The sequence below is a fragment of the Monodelphis domestica genome, chromosome 8 (assembly GCF_027887165.1).
Source record: "Monodelphis domestica isolate mMonDom1 chromosome 8, mMonDom1.pri, whole genome shotgun sequence".
NCBI lineage: Eukaryota > Metazoa > Chordata > Mammalia > Didelphimorphia > Didelphidae > Monodelphis > Monodelphis domestica.
The window spans coordinates 192,814,717-192,835,252 of record NC_077234.1 but is presented as its reverse complement, the minus strand read 5'-3'; the positions used below and the strand labels follow the sequence as shown (position 1 = coordinate 192,835,252).

General features: G+C 35.6%; 1 protein-coding gene across 6 annotated transcripts in view; it reads left to right on the top strand.

Annotated features, from left to right (window-relative positions):
- NCK2 (NCK adaptor protein 2) overlaps positions 1-20,536 on the top strand; it is a 195,428-nt gene that overhangs the window by 56,697 nt on the left and 118,195 nt on the right. For 5 of the 6 annotated variants that reach the window (XM_007501189.3, XM_056807319.1, XM_007501188.3 and 2 more), the window contains exon 2: positions 13,571-13,721. The exons of the other annotated variant lie outside the window; for it this stretch is intronic. The gene's annotated coding sequence lies outside the window, so the exon portion shown is untranslated. The remainder of the gene's footprint in view (positions 1-13,570; positions 13,722-20,536) is intronic. 6 annotated transcript variants of the gene reach the window in all.

The window sequence follows — 20,536 nt, the reverse complement described above, 5'->3', positions numbered from 1 at the left end:
GAATCATCCTAGAACCTTGGTAGGCAACATGGACTTAATGATTCTTTTTCATGCCTAACAGTCACCAAATCCCAATCCTTCCCCACCCATTCCTATTCTTACAACATTCCCTTCACATAATCTCTTCTACTGAGAAGATTGAACCCATCCTGAGATAATTCCCTACCTTTATTATTAAAACTTTTCAGTATAATTATTCATTCTCTTCCAGTTTCTCAAAGCCACATACCAATTTGACTAAAAACACCTACCTCATGAGTTGTTATGTGACTCAAGTGGGATAATTGATGTAAGATATTTTGCAAACCTTAAAGTGCTATATAATGTTATTACTATTGCTATTATTTGTTATAAATAATAATCCCATAATCATATCTGTTCTTATATTCTTTAGAATTTTGCTTCAGCAATCACTCCTTTCTTACCTCTCATCTTGCTTGTAAACATAGAATGAAAGGATTTTGGAGCTGTGAGGGACTTTATAGATTAATAGATTAACTAATCCAACACTCTTATTTTATAGAAGAAACTGAGGCCCAAAGAAATAAAATTATTTTCTAGGGTCACAATAAATGTTGATTGATTGATTATAAACAGACACATATTACTAGGATAGATTAGACTGATCTATCCATCAATCCATCAACTAATATTTATTATGTTTCTCTATATGGTGTGATTTAAACAAAGTTTCTGCTAAAGCCCTAGTACAAAATATTAACCATATGTTAATATTTAAGTGAAGAATAATCAGATAATTGTGGGAATATTGACACAAAACATTTTGTATGGTTCAAATTCTTAGCACAGTTTGCTTATCTGACATTAAGGAGGTTGAACTTCAGAGATTATATATAGGTTTTTAAAAACATATTAATATAGTTTGTATTTTTCAATAAAAATGTATTAAAAGTACATACTAGTGCTGTGCTAGTCATGATGAGATACCAAAAAATATATAAAGTTGATTAATTTAAAATATTTAAGTGCCTACTATGTGCTGGAGTCCCACAAATCATCTATATGTTATATCCCCATAATCTGTAGAGAACTCTCAGAATAATAATATCTAACACTGATATAGAGCTTCAGGGTTTGCAAAGCATTATTTATATATATATATATATGTATATATTATTCCTATTTTACAGATCAGGAAACGGAGGCTGGGAGCAATTGAGGGTGTCTTGACCAGGCTAGCACAGCTAAATATTTACTATCAGAGACCAGATCTTAATTCAGGCTTCCCGATTCCCAAATCTAGGATTTTATTTACTGTTCTACCCAACTGCATCTATATATGCCTGATCTATTATCTTTGTTACCCTAGACTTTGATCTGAAAATGACTTGGATTAGATGATCTCTAATCTTTTCATTTTAATAAGAAACTGTGTAGTGGTCTTGTACTTCACTTGGACTCTTTGGGACCTTTATAGGGTTTTCGGTCAACTATATCTAAAACACAGAAGATAACTTGAAAGATGACTTTGATATGTGCTTATCCCTCTTGGGGATGACCAGGAGTGACAAATTCTCTTGACCTCTTAGAATAAGACCTACATTACTTTAGTTCTCTTGTCTTAGTCTAGAAGAGTAGAGGTTCTTCTTTTCCAAAGGATCCCATATCCTACTTCTTCAGGGACTGCCAGACTTCCCTGATCATTATATTACTTAGTTCGTTCCCATGAGGTATTGAGGTAGACAATGAAAATTGAGTGTTTCTACTTCTACTTTCAATATTCCACTGGTTGCATATGTATCTGCATTCTGTACTGACACAATAAATTTAAAATTATGCCTTATGTAGACAAAGAGTAAAAACAGTATGTCATATATGCAAATTGCTTAGCTTCTTCACCATTTCTATGACCAACTAACAAATAAATTGCTCAAAATTTGATGTAAAACATTTTAGTGAGTAGTGAATTACATACTAAATAAAATTGTTCTATAGGTAATAATGGTCTTAAGACTAAAAGGAGATGTTTCTATAGTGTTGTAGTATATGGGTAACCATATAATCTTATTTGTGAGTCATGAAGAAACTACTGTACTTTTGGGTACAGCGTATTATAGGTTTACAGACAAAAATCATTATTTAAAGGATTGGTACAAAATGTTCATGATTACTGAGCAGTAACTAAGTATGTTTATTTTGAAATTGGTCTAACTATATATCAGATATTGGCCTGCTTGGCAACAGCTCTTATTAACATCTCAAAAGAATAGAAAATTGAAATTACAGTACTAGCAAACAAGAGAGACAAATTTTTCTCTTGGTATCATTTTCCCATTCATTTCTAATAGTCTAGAGTTCCCTATCATCTTGAAACATGAGTTCTTGTGTGGTTCATCTAATAGATTTTATTTTTGAGGGGTTTCTACTCACATCTTTATTTCCTTTTTGATTTTTTCCACAGCTTTTCATAAAATTGCATGTAATTGAATGCTGCCTTAAATTACCTCATTATGTTAATTGTCCTGCCGCATGTACTTTATATTGTAGTTCCAAGGAAGAAAAAATGTAACTAATCATTTTGTTGGTTAGAAACCATTCAATCTATTTTGTATAGTATGAGATAATAAATGAACAAATTATTCCATTTTTCTTGGTCTCAGTTCATCTATAACATTAGTGGGTTAAATATTAAAGACTTTTCTCTACCTTTAAAATTGTACTCAGAAGTCCTTTGAAAAGAAAGGATGCAAATACAAGGGATAAGGTCTATATATTGTAATAATTAAAAATAATAATATTTCTTTCTAGATATATATGAACATACATATATATATATATATATATATTTATAAGGTTTATTAGGAAGGGTAGACAATAATTCCTAAGTGAGGCTTCCCGAACCCGCGAGAAGCCACAAGGTAGAAAGATAGAGGAAGGATAGAATTTTGGATACCGCGAGGGGCATGGCGGAGACAAGTTAGAGATATGAGGTGGCAGAAATGAGTCAGAAACCAGGCCTTATTAATATTAATGGAGCCACAGCAATACTCTGATCAGTGGACTACTCAGAAGGCTTATTCCATCCAAAGATCCAGATTCAGTACCACACAGGTTGGAGACATGATAAAGAAAGGAAAGTGCCTGGCCAAAGGCCAGGTCCCAGGTGAGAGAGATAGAGAAGCAAGGACAGGCATCAGTGAGAGCTGAGATCCAAGAGAGCGAGAGAGTGGAGATTGCTGTGGCTCTGTTTTTAATGTCTTTGATATGCAAATATACACAATGATTATCATTGGTTAACGACAAGGTATAGGTGTGGTTTCTCTTAGCAAGGTGAACACAAAGAAACCTGTTTTCCCGCCTCACCTGGGGGAAGCTGGGGTCAAGGGTCAGAGGCTTTCCTAGTCATGTGCAAGACTGAGCATGCTCTCTTCTAAGCCACTCTGTACATACTGCTTCCCTTGCCCATAGCTGGGGGTGGACTGCTACACTAAGTAACCTGGCTGTGTGGGGCCTAGCTTGCCAGTCTTTTCCTCATTCCCCCTCACCTCCTGCTCTGTCTCTTCTCCTCCTGGTTCTCTCGTGGTCTTCTTGTCGATTTCCCCCGATTCTGCCCCAAACCTTAACTTTTGTTGATGTACAGAACTATACTGACTCAACCCTGGTACAACTATGGTATGTCAGGAATGTTTGATAGACAGGTAAAGTGACTCAGGAAGGGGGAGGGGATGAGCTTCCTTGACACAATATGTCTACAATTATTTATCATAGGATCATAGATTTTGAACTGAAAGGAACTCTATAGGCCATCTTCTACCTCATTTTTTTTTGCAGATATGAAAACTGAGGCATAGAAAAGTCAATGACATGAGTCACATAGCCAATAAGAGTTTGAGTCAAGATTTGAACTTAGGTCTTACTGACTCCCAAGTTTATCTATCATTCCATCTAATTGTCTTTGATTCTCAAGGAGTAAATATCTTAAATTTTAATAACTTTTTTAAAGGATAGCAAAAGCATCAGTCAGGTGAGAAAGAAAATTGGAATCATTAGACATATAGAATCTTCAGGATAAGGCTGCCTTTTGTTTTAATAGGATAGTAGGTAACACCCTAAATTGTAGGAGATTTCATTTTATCCATCTGCCAGTTCAGTTACAAGAAAACATCTCTTAAACAGTATTGTTGTTATAAAATGACAGGTTTCTGCAGTTTTCAGTTACATTGTTTTTCTGCAGCCGAATATGGTCACCTGGGAAGTACAAACTTCAAAAGACTTTATGATGGTTGCTTTGGAAATTGACCTTTCCAGAAGATAGGAAAAAATCTTGGCTGTATTATCTGTTACTGTAGTTAAGTTAGAGAGAAAATCGCAGTTAAAGACTGTAGAATTAACACTGGAAAAGACTGTCATTCCACAAATGATGATGACAGTGATGATAGCATTTATATATAGTGCCCTAAGATTTGCAATACACTTTATAAATTTTATTCAATTTTATTCTCACATCTTTGGGAGGTTGGTGCTGTTATTATCCCCTTTATACAGATGAGGAAATTGAGACAAACAGAGGTTAAGTGATTTGTCTACTGTTACACAGCTAATAATTGTAAGGTCTTCCTCTGGGCAGCTAGATGGTGTGGGGGATAGAGGGGTCATTCTGGAGTTAGGAGGACTTAAGTTCAAATCCACTCTCAAGTGGTTACTAGTTGTGTGGCTGTAGGCAAGTCACTTAACTTCTGCCTCAGTTTCTTCATCTATAAAAAAAGAGATACTAATAGCATCTATAAGAAATAAAATAAAAATGGGAGCAACCCTTGCCCTCAATTTCCTCATCTGTAAAATGAGCTAGAGAAGGATTAATGGAAAGCCACTCAAGTATCTTTTGCCAATACCCCACATGGAGCCACAAAGAATCAGATATGACTGAAAATTTACATCTTCCTGACTTTAGGCACATCATTTCTATCAACTTTTGCTGCTCAGATAGGGACACTAAGGCATAGAGAGATGAAATGACTTTCAAAGTCCCTCAGGTAAATGACAGTCTTATTTGAATATATTTGATCAATTGAGTACAAATCCATTCCTCATCAGAAGAGCAGTAAGATAACCTGAGCTTGACCACCAATTCTAACTCTGCTACTAAATAATTTTGGCTCATTGGACAAATAATGTTAGTTCTTTGGGCCTCAGTTTCCTTATTTGTAATTTTTTTGGATTGGATTAGATCCCTTGAATTGGAAGGTCTCCCTTCAAGATCATTTTATGTAACTGTTGTACTGGGGTTTTCAATCAAAACAAAAACTCAGCCTGTCTTCTAGGATTTTGTTTATGTGGCATAGGGTATAAGTACAGCTTGGTATCATTTTCCCATTTGAGTATTTTGGATTGAGCTATTTGTGTCTTGGTTATGTATGAATGTTTGTAGAGTAGTTCAGCCATTAAGATCCTGTCTCCTCTGTTAGTTTCGGCTCTGAGCCCATTTGACCCAGAAAGATTGAAATTATTGTGACCTCTCTGCTTTGTGTCTCAGCATGTCCTGTGGTTAAAATCTCTTGTAAAGTGCATTTTGAGGAGTTGTGGGGTCATGAGATACTTCTCTATGGAAAATTTTCCCTTTTCTCTCAGCAGAATTAAAAAAAAAAAGACAAATGAAATATACTGCCTGACCACCAGAAGCTTGTATGGTCAGTTAGGTAGTGTACTAGATGACCTCCTGGGTCTGGAATTGGTGAAATCGAGTTCAAATATGACCTTTGACTGTTACCTGTCCAGTTGCTTAACTGCTCTCTACATCACTTTCCTTATCTGTAAAATGGGGATAATAAAAGTATCTACCTCCCAGAGTCATTATGAGCATCAAATGAGATCAAGGTTATAGGAGCTTAGCACAGTGTTTGGGCATATAGTAAGTTTGGGCTATATACATGTTAGCTCTTATTAGGAATTTTGACTCTTTGTCCCAGGACCATTTAAAGAATGCCATGGAAAGGCTGAGAAAATGGAGAGGAATAAAGATATGAATTAAACAGAAGCTCTTGACAGTGTGTGTAGGGCCAAGTATATGTCATAATGTGAACGCTTCATCACTCGTCCTTTACCAAGGAGGAAGATATTAACTAAACATGAAGGATTATTGGAAGCACTCTTGCCAGACTTTTCAGTCAGAGCTTGAGATTTTACGTTTGAAGCCAAAAGCATGGTAAGGACATTGCATTTTTGAGTTGAGGGATGGCTGTCATTTGGAGGAATTTTCACATGATATTGATGAATCACTCTCATCTGTGCAATTGATAATGAAGCACTCTAGAGGTTCCTTTCCACTGAACCAAATTGGACACTCAAAATGCAGCAAGACTAGACACTTCTGTTTGACTGTATAGGTACTTACCATGTAAATTGAAGGAGTAGCTTCTAATGTAAATGATGCCTGAAACATGCTGGCAGTAAGCCCTTGTCACCAAGGATCTGAATACAGGCGCTGTGGGTTTCCCAGTATCTGCTGATGGCTTTAGACATATCAAGCACTGCTGAGACTGGGGATGGTTATACAAAAGCTCTGCTTGCAAAACATGGGCTTCTAAGAAGAAAGCTACTTGTATGACATGGACTAAGTCATTTAAACCTCTGTTGGCCTCAGTCTTTTAGGTTGGACTAGGTGATCTCTAAGGCCCTCTCTAGCATTAAATCTGTGATGGTTAGGGCCACTCTTAGAGAATGGATCTTACAAGATTCATCTGAAAGAAGCCTAAGAGCTATCACCTGATGTTATATGATCATAATTCTGCTGGACAGTAAAATCTACTTGACTAATATTTACAGTAGTTTATAAACGAGTCTAAATACAAGACATAGGAAGAAAACAGCAATTAAAAAACCCCAACAACTTAGCTTCCATCTTAGAATCAACACTAAATGTTGGTCCCAAAGCAGAAGGAGCAGTAAGGGCTGGGCAGTTGGGGTTAAGTGACTTGCTCAGGGTCACACCTGTAGGAATTGCCTGAGGCCAGATTTGAACTCAAGGACCTCCCATCTCAATCCATGGAGCTGCCTACCTACCCAGTAACACATAGTTTTTATGTCACTGTTCCAAACATTTTACAAATATCTCATTTGTTCCTTACAACACTTCTGGGAAGTAGGTGGCTATTATTATCCTTCGTTTTATTAAGTTTATAAGCTTGAGGGACCTGAAGCAGACAGAGTAAATCATTTGTTCAGGATCATACAGTTTTGAGACCAGATCTGAGCTTGAACTTTCTGACTTCAAGCTTTATCTACCATGCCACCTACTTGACAGTTCTTGGTTTACTTATGGCATATAAGTAATTGATAATGATACTTTCGATAGTGTTTTCTTACAAGGTCCTAATGTCAGGTTTTCCAGGTCATCTAGGATTATAATGATGATAATAATTATAAGTTATAATCATTATAAGTTATAATCATTATAAGTTGATAATCCTAGGAATTGTGGTATAAATAATAGATACCATAGCTGCTTCACGGAAGAGCTCATCACTGCCAAGGGTTGGTCTGAAAAGCCTCTTAGGAATGAGATGGTTCACATTCCTAGGAATTGGTGTTCAAGGCACTCATGCCATTTTAAGTCCAACTAAAGGAAATTGTCTACAGAATTCTTGGGAGCTTTTGGGAGTGGGAATGAAGAGGGAGGAACCTGGTTCTTGGGATTAAGAATTTATGATGGACCTATCCACTTAAACAGGGGTAGGTTGCTTCATATGAAATGGGTCTCCAAATTCCAGAAAATTTAGGGGGATTATAGTCCTGAAACCTCACATGAGTGAAATGGCATCTGCTTTAAGATAGACATCATTGGTGGGTTAGGAAACAAGGGATGATAGTTTTGTTCAAAATAAGCCTAGTTTTTAAAAACATTGAACATTTGGCATGTTCCCCAAGTCATGAGAGGTACCTGGAGCTCCAGCCAGAACCTGTGAGGTACTGCGGCTAATGTAATACTTAAGCCAAGTAGAGTGACAGTGAGATAGATTAAATGAGCTATAGCTACTTTTAACATCAAGGGCACCAAACAGTAGGATTCTAAGGAGCAGAGAGAGCTGAACAGAGTTCCAGTACAACTCAGAGATATAAACTGAAAGGTGTTCCTAATCTACCTAATCTATCCCCCACATTTTATAGATTAGGAAACTAAGGTTCATGGAGCTTAGTGACTTGCCTGTCATTCAGATAGTGATTTAAACCCAGGTCCTCTGACTCAAGTGTCTTCCTTATATACTATTGCCCAGCTGTCCCTGCCACCATCAGCCAGCTGGGAAAGAAACAATCATCATTTTCTGACAAAGGGATCCCTTGGTATTTTTGTACACAAAACCTAATAGAATGACAATATACCCTTGATGGTTAGAAGAATGTTCACTAAATGAGGAAGGGTGTTCAAGTGCAATATAATTATATCCTTCCCTTGAAATTCCTAACTGATAAAGCTGCAGTGACTTTTACACAGTTTTTTAGTAATGAAGGACAGTCATGGGAAGTCTGCTGGTCCTTTGTTATTGAAAGTGACAGAACAGGAGTTCTTGTGTGGTAGGATAATTCCTTTATAATTGAATTTCCTTAATAAGAAAGGAAGAACTGACATGGGAAAATCAGGTGGAGGGAAACTCTAGGCAAAAAGCACACAGTTAAACTTAGCTCTTTTCTTATCATGTAGTATATGCTATTGCTTGTCAAAAGAAAGTGTGGATTGTTCAAAGGAAACCCAGCCAGAAAAAAATAGAAAACAAATCCCCCAAGTTCATGTCTTACTGATTTTAGTCCAGTCCTGTTACCATCATTTGGTAGAGACAATTATCGAATAAAGGGAACCAAAAAAAAAAAACCCTTTCCTTTCTTGCCTAGTCAAACTAGTAAAGCTTTTTATTAGATGTTTTTTTCTTTCCTCTTTAGTAAACAGATGTTTCAAGAACAAAGGAATCTGTAGTAATTCGAGGGATGGCAATTCCCAATTTTGAGTAGTCACCAGGGGCAATAATTTCTGGTCATGCTTCCTCCTCCTAATTGAAGAGTTTGAAGTGGAGAATATAATACTGTATAAGGACATGTTAGAGACCTAAGGAAAATATCTTTAAAGTAGTATCTTTCCTAGCATGCTCCATTTATGGCCTCTGAGAAGAACTGCAGTCAAATAGAGTGAGAAAAAAGACTGATTCAGCAAATATGGGTTGATAGCTCCCCATAAGCTTGATGTAATCTTGTCATCTCTCTGTTTTCTGTATGCTTTTTAAAATGTGCTTTACATTTGTTTTCTCCCTCTGTCTCTGAGAGAAATGTTGTGATTATTGAAGGGTCTTTGAGGACCTCCAGAGAAAATTTCTATATGCTATATAAATTTTTCTTGTTTTTTCAAGTTAATATGAATCCTAAATTATTTGAGAAATAGCTTAAATAGAATGTAGTTTTTTGTTGTTGTTGTTTTTAAAATTCCTATCCTTGAGATATTTAAAGTACCTCACATAAAGTGGGGGCCTATTAGTCCATTTTATACACAATAAATTAATCTAGAATATATATTTCATTGCCACATTGTTGCTAGTCAACAACCAAAAAGCCTAAAAAAAATTATAGACAAATACTCCCCTAAATGGGAAAGATGGTATCCATTCATTTTGTTTTGATGGTGTTCTATAGATATAAAGGAGAGCTGTTTTAGGTTAGATGAAAGGTATTAATTACATGGTTAGGAGATTTTTTTTTTAAATTTTAAACATTATTTTATTTGGTCATTTCCAAACATCATTCACCGGAAACAAAGATTATTTTCTTTTCCTCCCCGCCCCCCCTCCCACCACCTTTCCCTCTCCCATAGCCGACGCACGATTCCACTGATTATCACATGTATTCTTGACTCGAACCCATTTCCCTGTTGTTGGTATTTGCATTAGAGTGTTCATTTAGAGTCTCTCCTCAGTCATATCCCCTCCACCCCTGTAGTCAAGCAGTTGCTTTTAATCGGTGTTTTTACTCCCACAGTTTATCCTCTGCTTGTGGGTAGTATTTTTTTTTTAGATCCCTGCAGATTGTTCAGGGACATTGCATTGACACCAATGGAGAAGTCCACTACCTTCGATTGTACCACAATGTATCAGTCTCTGTGTACAATGTTTTCCTGGTTCTGCTCCTTTCGCTCTGCATCACTTCCTGGAGGTTGTTCCAGTCTCCTTGGAATTCCTCTACATTATTCCTTTTAGCACAATAGTATTCCATCACCAACAGATACCACAATTTGTTCAGCCATTCCCCAGTTGATGGGCATCCCCTTGTTTTCCAATTTTTGGCCACCACAAAGAGCGCAGCTATGAATATTCTTGTACAAGTCTTTTTCCTTATTATCTCTTTGGGGTACAAACCCAGCAGTGCTATAGCTGGATCAAAGGGCAGACAGTCTTTTATCACCCTTTGGGCATAGATCCAAATTGCCCTCCAGAATGGCTGGATCAATTTAGGAGAGTATTTTTAAGAATAAGAAAGATTTAATTTTCTGGAGATAGCATGGTGAAGTGAAAATATCATTGGTTCTGTAATGTTGTGGATGAGAGATGGGAAATCTGCCTCTCAGAGTAATCCCCTAATACAGTTCTGGAATCAGAGGACTTGTTTTCAAATCCTATTTTTGGCAGTCTTTGAAGTTTACTACCTGTGTGACTTTGATTAAGTCCACCCTGGGCCTTAATTACATCACTGTAAAATAAGTGTTGGACTTGATGTGTTTCCTATTTTATTCCCATTTGTGATTATGGTTATTCAGTAGGATTTCTCTCAATTTATTTCCTCCATTAACTCAAAACTTTAATATTAACACTTATTTCCTCTTTCCCTCCTGTAATCTGATGGAGAAGTATCCCCCTGCCTTTAAGGCTCAACTTTGTTTTCCTGCTCTTTCAAGGACTTTGTAACAGCAATTACTTTTAACTTTTTCTGTCCACTGTAGGGGTTCTTAACCAAAGAGCGTGGTAAAAATTTATCATACCATGCAAAAAAAAAATCCAAGCTAAATAGGTTTATTGAGAGATGGCCAAAACTCCCAATAAAGCTAGACCATGGTCAAGATCAAGACCAAAGACCCCAAGCCTTAGGAGATAGCCTTTTTTATGCCAAGAAATCTGATGACACAGTGATAGAAAAATAAAGAATATACACCTAGAATTAAAATAGAAAGGATACAAAATCTTTCACATGGTCATTTCTTAATTAATGGCCATCAAGTGCTGGACAAGTGTAAAAAGATCACTATGGGTGATAACTTATGTCAGTTATTCTAGCAGACCTTTCCAAGCAAGGCCTTTGCAATACTCAGTGAGGGTCTTCATGTTTTTGCTGACGATTATGGGGTAATATTAGGAGTCAGCAGTTTGGTTAATTTATATGTGCCAACAAGAGTAGCTCTCCACCTCCTGTGTACATCCCGTAACTCACATAAGAGAGTTGTGGTAGGGTTAATGTGGAAACTACTGGGTTATATAGGCGTGTGGTCAAGATGTAAACAAGGTTTAATCCTTCCCTAAACTGTAATTTTCTTAGCTAATCTTTATACTTTTTTATAAAGCAAATTATATTATTTGACCATTAATTCAAGACTAATGATTATGTTATGAAAATAATCATAAAAGCTAATACTATTATGATCAGAAAAGGGGTTAGGAGGGCTTCATACTCACAGGAGTCCAGGGAATTATTTTGTTAAAAATATTTTATGGCTATTAAAACACAATTTATTTCCTTTGTACTCCTATGTATTTTTGTGCATCTAAAATATTAAGAAAAACTTTATCTGACTGCCATAGGAGTTCATTGACATACACAGAAAATGATTAAGGACCTACAGAATATGGCACAAATACCTCAAACTAAATGTGTCCGAAATTAACCTTATCCCTGATTTTGTGTCTCCAAACCTGCTTCCTTGACTTAATTTCCCTTGTTTAGTGATTTTTCAGTTGTGTCAAACTCTTCATTACCCTTTTTGGGGTTTTCTTGGGAAAGATAACAGAGTGGTTTGCCATTTTTTTCTTTAATGAGCTAGAGAGCCCAGAGTCACCCAGCTAGTAAGTGTCTGATGTTGGATTTGAACTAAAAAAGATGAATATTTATGATTCTAGGTCCTATCCACTGCACCATCTGGTTGCCATCATTTCTGTTAGTGACACCATTATTCACTCAAGTCCTTTATATTTGAAACCTCCTGTGTATAAAATCAGTTGCCAAGTTTTATTGATTCTAAATTGCAATACTTCCTTTAACTGACCTTGCTTCTTTTATTTTCACTCACATTACCACCTGTTCAAACTATTATAATAGACTTAACAAGTCTTCCCAATTTTCTCTGTCCCCTCCTCAATTCTCTATCACACTGCTCTCAGATGAATGCTTGTTTTATATAGATCACTATTCCTTTCCTCAAAACTTTTTTTTAAATGAATTCCCTATTGCTTATTGAGTAAGGGCCAGCCTCCTTATCCTGAGATTCCAGGTTTATACAATTGATGCTTCATATCATATAAGCAGACAGGAGTAGGACTAAATGACCTCTAAAGTCCTTTCTAATTCCTGATCTAAATTTCTAGAATTGGACCACTCCCCTCCACATTCCTTTTGCTCAAGTCAAACTATACTACTAGGGCTATTACATTTCCTTTGTGCATTTACACTTATTTGTTCCCTAAGCTTAGAATTCATGTCCTTCTCTATTAAGCTTACTCTGATGCCCTTCTTCTTCTCCTCCCAATTGGTAAGGATCTTTCTTGCTTCAGCTTTTGTTACTTTATTTTTATGTGTTATTTTCTGTGCTCTCTCTCCCCTAGCCTGTTCTCTAGGTTGGGAGGAACGATGCCTGTCCCAAATTTTGTATCTTTCTTCACTGCCTAGAATACTGCTCTTTGTAGCAGGTTCATTGAAATGAATTGTAGAATTTGAATGTAACCTTTGTTGCATGCCAACATTCCAGTGCATAATTGGTGTGGCCCCCCTTATCCTAGATTTCAGTCATCCTGGGTCAATATAAAATGCCAGGATCTGCCTGTGGCAGTGTTCTGCCTTCTGTAGGGGTCTCTCCTGCTTTCACATCTACTAACTAACATCATTTATTTATTTATTGGTGAGGCAGTGGTAAGTTGTAGAGTGCTGAGCTGAGGATCAGGAGGGATGAAAACACATATGTTAAGATAAGGGTCAGTCAGCAAGTGTTTACTTATGCCATATGTAGGAGATCTTAGAATGTGGATACTCTATTGTTACCCTGACATTCATAGTTGCTAGATGTATCTGATACTCTGTTGCCCAGGGTCTTAAAACTAATAACTTAGGTCTTCCTGATTTTAGGTATGGCATTTTGATCCATTTTTATTTTGCTCAGATGAGAACATAAGGCATAGAGAGATAAAGTGATTATCAAGATCATTCTGCTGCCTTTGTATTCGATCAATCCTTTCTCAATTTATACTGTTGTATTTGCCAGAGTTGGTGACCCAGGAACAAATATTCCACAACTGGTTTAGTATTTATGCCAACTTACATACACCATGCTTTGGGACCACTGTGTATTTCTCATCCACTTTTATTTTTAATTAAGGTCCACCTTGATGCTGATCAACTTATGTGCCCATCTGTTGCTGTAAAAGCTTTCCTTGCCACTCTGGAGAAACATCTTCAAGCAACACCTGAGATACCATTATTTTTGGAAAGCAAGTAGCTGAGGAAATACTTCTGCTTTTCCAGTCAAGGTATTGGAATCAATTCCTTGGTAGTCATGAATAATTTTAAGATCTATCATCTTGCCATTTTTATGTATGTATGTTGGTTCATTAAAATTATGCCAATGGCCTAATTTTAGTTCTCACTTACCTGTTTAAACATATGCTATGCTGGATTTTCTCCACTGTTATGCAAGGTATTCAGTATTGTAGTTGTTTCTGATGAGTCGTAAGCCTCTTGTAGTTCACAAATGTACAGCATGTGGAGATTTACTATTCTTCACATTTTTCTTAAAATTGCCAGGCGTGCCATGCTTCCAAAGAGATAAGATACCCTTCCCCCGCCCTTCTGCAGAGGCACATATTTTCTGGCTTTTTTTGGTTATTTTTTTCTTCTTGTCATATGGGATGGCCCTCTGGGGGAAATTTTGGTGATATAAGAAAAAAAAAACTAAAAGATATCGGTAAAAATTTTAATTTAAAAAATTGCCATGCTTGCACATGTCTAATGGTTGAAAATTTGGCACAAAACCCACCACATGACTGGTGACAGTTCTTGCATATGGGTATATGATTTGCTTGTCTAATTTGTAGATTTGCAAAAGAAGAGAGTTAATGGGTATAGATAACAAAGTTTTTTAGAATCACCTTTTTTTCCCCAAAAGCATGATAGTTCTTAAGATTTTTCCATGTTAGACATTCTTGCCACCTCTGAAATAACTAGGTTTGGTGCCTTATCATGTTTCTAATTTTTCAGTTCCAAATTCTCTCTCCCGCACATTGAAAAGACCAGAAATACTATAGTCCTTATACTTAACTATTCTGTCTTTTTCCTAACTTTTTTTCCACTTTGCATGTGTTTGGTGGCCACTCTCTCTTAATCTCAAATGGCATGAGGGCATTCTTCTCTTTCTCCCTGGGACACTGCTCACAGTTATAGATCTTATGCTGGAGCTAGAGAAAACATTGCAATGTTTTTCACCGATATAGTGTTCGCCATTCTTTCTTTAGGGTGATTATTATTCTTAGCTTTCATTGAAATTTTCTTTCTCTTTCAGGCTTTCTTCTTTTTCCTCTTTGCAATAAAGTCTTAACAATTCTTTCTAGATTTCAGCAAGTCTCTTCTTATTTTTTTGGCACAATATTTCCTCCCAGCCTTTCTTTTTCTTTGATCTATATTCATTCATTTGATGTGTCAGCTGACGTTACCTTTTTAATGAAGCCATCATAATGTTCACTGACTTCTTCCTCTCACTGAACTGAAGATCTTATTCTAGGGAGTAAAACCATTGCTTCCTCATGAAGCAGTTTTCTTGACAGGGTCCTTGATGCTTTTCTTACTTGATTTTTTTTTTTTGGTGATGTCTAAGATATCTGTCGCTCTGAGAAATCAATGATCCAATAAGTAGTTGTTTTGTTTTGTTTTGTTTTTTTAATTTTGGGTGGAACTTAGTGTGTGGAAGGGATTAATGGTAATTTATAACTAGAGAATGGAAGGAAAATACAGTCATAGGATTTATAGCTGGAAAGATATAAATCATAGAGATAATCTAGTTCAACCTTTCCTTTTAATTAGCTGAGAAAACTAAGACCCAGAGGAAGCAACTTGCATAAAGTCACACAGATAATAAATAGAAAAACTGAGACTTCAACCCAGGGACTTGAACTTGAAATCCACTGTACCACAGTGGAAAAGAGAGAGACTCATTAGGGGCTTATGGTAGTATTCTTAAATGAGAGATAATAAAGTAGAAGCAAAGAAATGGAGAAGAAAAGATGAATAGGATAATGTTTTAGAAGTAGAATATATGGCATTTGGTGAATGAATATAAAAGGGGAGAAATATAACAAGGTAATTTTGAGATACTGAGCCTAGGTGATTGTCATTAACAGATAAGAAACTGAGCAGGTTTTTTTTTTTTGGGGGGGGCAAGATAATGAGTTTAATTTCTTTAAAGTTTCATTTTGTGTTCCTGTTTTCAAGTGACACAATATGTAGTTTGACTTTTTTAAGCTTGCTTCTCATTTTTTCTAATTCAAACAAATAAATGCAAATCAATTTTCTGTTGCATTTCTTTCTGTCAGTTTTGATAATTAGTCTTTCTGAGTATCTAAAAATGGTTAGGATGTTTTAATTGGAATAATTGGCTTATCTTTATGTTTGATAGGAATATATTTATTGACCTAAACTTTTTAAATCAAAGAAAAAAGATTTTAAATTAAACAGAATAAAATTTGTGCTAAAGTTTAAGGAAATATTTAAAATTATTAAGATATTAAAGAATTGATGAAAATATTGGTATTATAATCCCATTCACAAAGCCTCTTAATTAAACAAAAAGGCTGTGACATTTTTATTCCTTGAAATGAGTTTTAAACATCATCATAGTGGACATTGTGCTGACCTGCTGACCTTTTATTTCTAAAGTTGTAAATGACATATGGTTTCCTTCAGAGAACTGAGTTAGCTTGAAATTTTACATAATTTCCCAAACTCTTCATTGCCACCCCCTTAAAAGTCAGTCCTCTTTCCCAAGACATTAATAATAGTGACTTTAAAAGAGCATTTTAAATACTAATTTAAGAGCTATTTGTAAAGTAGGTCTTTAGCTAGCTCATTTCAAGCCAAAAATGTTTGCCAAGAATTTAAAGATTTCTTTTTTCAGTTATTTCCTTTCATTGGAAAAATCTTCCCCCATTTTGGCCATGATTTCCTTCCAAAGTTATGTTTCATTTGAATTTGGAGCAGTATTTCTTGATCACTTCACCTCTTTGCCCTCAGTTGAAATAGCCTCTTCTATTTTGATGAACACCCAAGGCTGTGGGTCTGATGTAGGCCATTTTTGTATCCATAAAACTTAACTAATACTTCACTTTCTCTTACTATTTAGCTCCATTGTAAGAGAACCCTTGATAAATTAGGGAATTGGAAGTCAAGATTAAGGGAGAAATATAGATATATAGACTTTAAAGCCATATTGTGCCTAAATTTTTAATGTGTAAAAAATAAGAACTACACATTTTGTTTATTTTGTATCCCTCATTATAGAATGAGAAAATTAAAGTAGAAGGGACCATCGAGGCCATCTAGTTTTGTCTCTAATATTATATCAAGTATTATGCTGTAAACACACAGTAGGTGCTAAATGGATTTCATTAGTTAATTATGGCAACATGGCTGTTCCCTAGAGGAAAGACTTGGTTACACCTGGGTGTCTAGGAACCTAGTTTTATAAACCTTCTTGGAAAAATTGTATGTGATGTTTTCATAATCTAAGCATGCTTTTGTCACTCATCTTGTTCATTATCATTAACTTATGCTTTAGTTTGAATTTGGTATTTATCTTTCCCTCTTCCTCTCTGCCTATGTACTATGTACATTATATTGCACATTGTTGTTATTTTAGTCATGTCTGACTCTTTGGGACCCCATGTGGAGTTTTCTTGACAAAGTTACTAAAGTGATTTACCATTTCCTTCTCCAGATCATTTTACAGAAGAGGAAACTGAGGCAATAGGTTTAAATGACTTACCCAAGGTCATACAGTTAGTTAATATCTAAGGCTATACTTGAACTCAGGAAAAGAGGTCCTTTCTGATTTCAGGTCCAGCATTCTATCCACTGCTCTACCTAACTATATTGATTAACAAATGGTGCCTACTATATACAATGTACTGTACTAATACAATGTACCTAATAAATGTTTTTCTATTAGTAAGCAATTATTAAGTGCCTATGATGTACCAGATGCTGTGCTCAATGCTGGGGATACAAAAAGAAGCAAAAGGGGCCCACAAAGAACTTAAATTCTAATGGGTCAGATAAGTGATATTCAGTGATAAAGACCTAAAGAATATTTATTCATCCTGCACCTGGTTTGAGTTTTTATTTTTTTTACCTGAAGGGTATTTCTTGCCCATTTAGCTCAAATTAATGATTGGCATACTTGACATACCAGAACTATCTTGAAATACTATTATTTAAATTAATAATTTAATTAATGATTTTAATTTAAAAATTTTAATTAGATAGAAATAAATTTAATTTTATAAATTCTTTTAACAAAAAATAAAATTGCCATTTAAAAGCAAGTGTTCTTTGTTTTCTTGGGTGCAGGTGGCAGTTTTCTATATTCCTTTAATATGGTCTTGGGTAGGAGTGGGGATGACTGTTTTATGTATTTATTACAAAATGTTAAAATCAGCTTCTGAAGCTGTGTATATCAACTAAGAGGAATAGATCAGATGGACAGCCTCCCAAAAGTAGATTTGAAAAGTCCAGTATATCACTTTGGACTTGAATGACATGAGGTAGAGCTGAAACAGTTTTTTTGGTATTATTCCACCCAGATTGTTCTGTGGCAAAAAGTTTAACTTGATATTGCCTCTTATGCCTTAGTAATCTACGTGTGTTCGTCTGTTTTTTCCATGTTTACTTTGGTTCTTCTTTTTTGGTATTCATCTTTTTGGCCATATTCTGAATGTGCATTCATATTATAAATGTTTGAAATGTAGGGCATGTTAGTTCCTAAATTGTTAAATAATAAATAAATAATTAAATAATAAAAGGAGAAGATTGACTGGTTCATTTAGGACCCTTGCTAAATGCTAGGTTGGAGGGAATACTAATTATTTTAGTTCAAACCTATATACAGATAGTGAAATTCATCTAAGGCTCTATTCTTTATTTCCTTTAACTTCTTTTTTAATTGTAGGACTGGGAGAGAGAAGAGAAACTGAGGTCCTTTGAGACCCTTTGTCTAGTAATTTTTTTATAGCATTTTCTTAACATTGAATTTTGTCAATTAATGTATTTAAAGTAATATTTCAAAGTAATTAATGGGTTTAAAGTAATATTTAAAAGTTATTTAATTTATACACATCTAGTTATTAAAGAATTTGGACAGTATAATATTCAGAACTTAATCTTATGTATCAATTATACTCAGGCTAGAAGATGGAAATGTGAACATTTTTCATTTTTCATTGATTAAAACTCATCAAAGTTTCTCCTTGATCATCTTTGGGAAGTTTTGACTGACTCCTAGCATTTCCTGGCAAAAAAGTAAATGATTAATATGATCAAGATGAAGTAGAGTAAGGAGAACTTTGTGCTAAGCTAATTACTAATGTTAGTAATTAATGTTAGGGATACCATTATAGGCAAATATGGTGTCAGTACCTGCTCCTTACCTCATAGTGTTCTCTGAAAATCACATTCACTGATGTATATAAAAGTAATCAATTAACATTTCTGAATTAACTAGACAATATCAAGTTAAACCATGTGCCAGGCACTGTACTAAGCACTGGGGAAACAAAGACAATGCTTACTGTCAAGGAGTCTAAAGTCTAAAAGCATTTAATAAACCCCTGAGAACCATGCCATTGTAAGGTGATGGTATTTCAGTATTTGAAAATTGCCCTATTTCTACATAAAACTTAATGCTAAACTATGTGTGCAATCTATTTTTTGGTAGGTGAATGACCATGCTGCTTATATCTTGTTTGAATATATTATATCCTCTTTAATAAAAGATTTAGATACTTTACTAACTTGGACTGGGGAGTAAGGAACAATATCGAAAATATCAGATTTGGAGGCAGAAAGTCTGAATTTGAATCCCAGATCTGCAGAGAACCTCTCTAGGATTCAGTCTGTCATTTGAAAAATGAGGGGAGTGGACTAGATGATCTTGAAATCCTTTCCATGTCTAAATCATTTGTACCCTGAAGTGGGACACTCTGCATAAAACTAGGGGTTTCTTTAACCCAGAAAGCAGGGACTGTAGACTAACTAGGCAAGTTGGGGCAGGGTGTCTCTGTACTGATTTTGTGACAATTTATTAGGAAAGCATTATCTATATTTTGTCTTTCTGGAAAGGCAGAGAGCATTTATAATTTTGATTCTCACTTAAATATCCTCTAGCATGCTTCCTAGGGTAGCTAGATAGCACAATAGACAAAGCCCTAGACCTGGAATCAGGAGGACTTGAGTTCAGATTCAGACACTGAGTAGGCATGTGACCCTGGGCAAGCCAATTCACCCCATTTGCTGAGCTGGAAGAAGAAATTCTAAACCACTACAATATCTTTGCCAAGAAAACCCCAACTGAACAACAGGAAGCTACCCAGTGCTCTATTTTATAGAACATTGGTTCTCATTGTGGTCCAGTAACACTTTTCATAATAACCCCACACATTTTAATTTCCAATGTGATGATTTCAGTAGAGTTAGAACACATAAGCAGAAGCTCTTTAGACTATAATGGAGTCCTGAGACCAAATTAAGTGAGAACTCCCCCCTTAATTACCTTTTTCTTGCCTGTACTATTAGACTATCTCCAGTCTCTCTTTGCCTGTCCCAAGAAGTTGCAGGGATTTTTGTGCAAACATAAAGACCTCTTTTTGACATTTTTGGCCCTTTATATTCTAGCTTAGACATATTACCTTCCTTCATATCCATTATTTTCTAGCCAAGCTGGCTTCCTTACTGTTTCCCATATATTAATTTCATCTCTGATCAAAGTGCCTGCTCTATGCCAGCTCCTCTAACTGTAAAAATAGGCAAAAGGCAGTCCCTGCCTTCAAGGAGCTAAAAATCTAATGGGAGAACTACAAAGAAATAAAATACGTACAAATAGGCTCTATATAGGACTATATAGGAAAAATATATAGAAAATAATTAAGAGGGAAGGGACTTGAATAAAGAGGGGTTGGAAAGTACTTCCTGTAGATGGTGGGATTTTAATTGAGACTGGAAGGAAGCCAGGTACATTAGTGGTTAGACATGAGGAGGGAGAGCACTCCAGGCTTGGGGGGAAAAATGTTTCATACCTGAAATG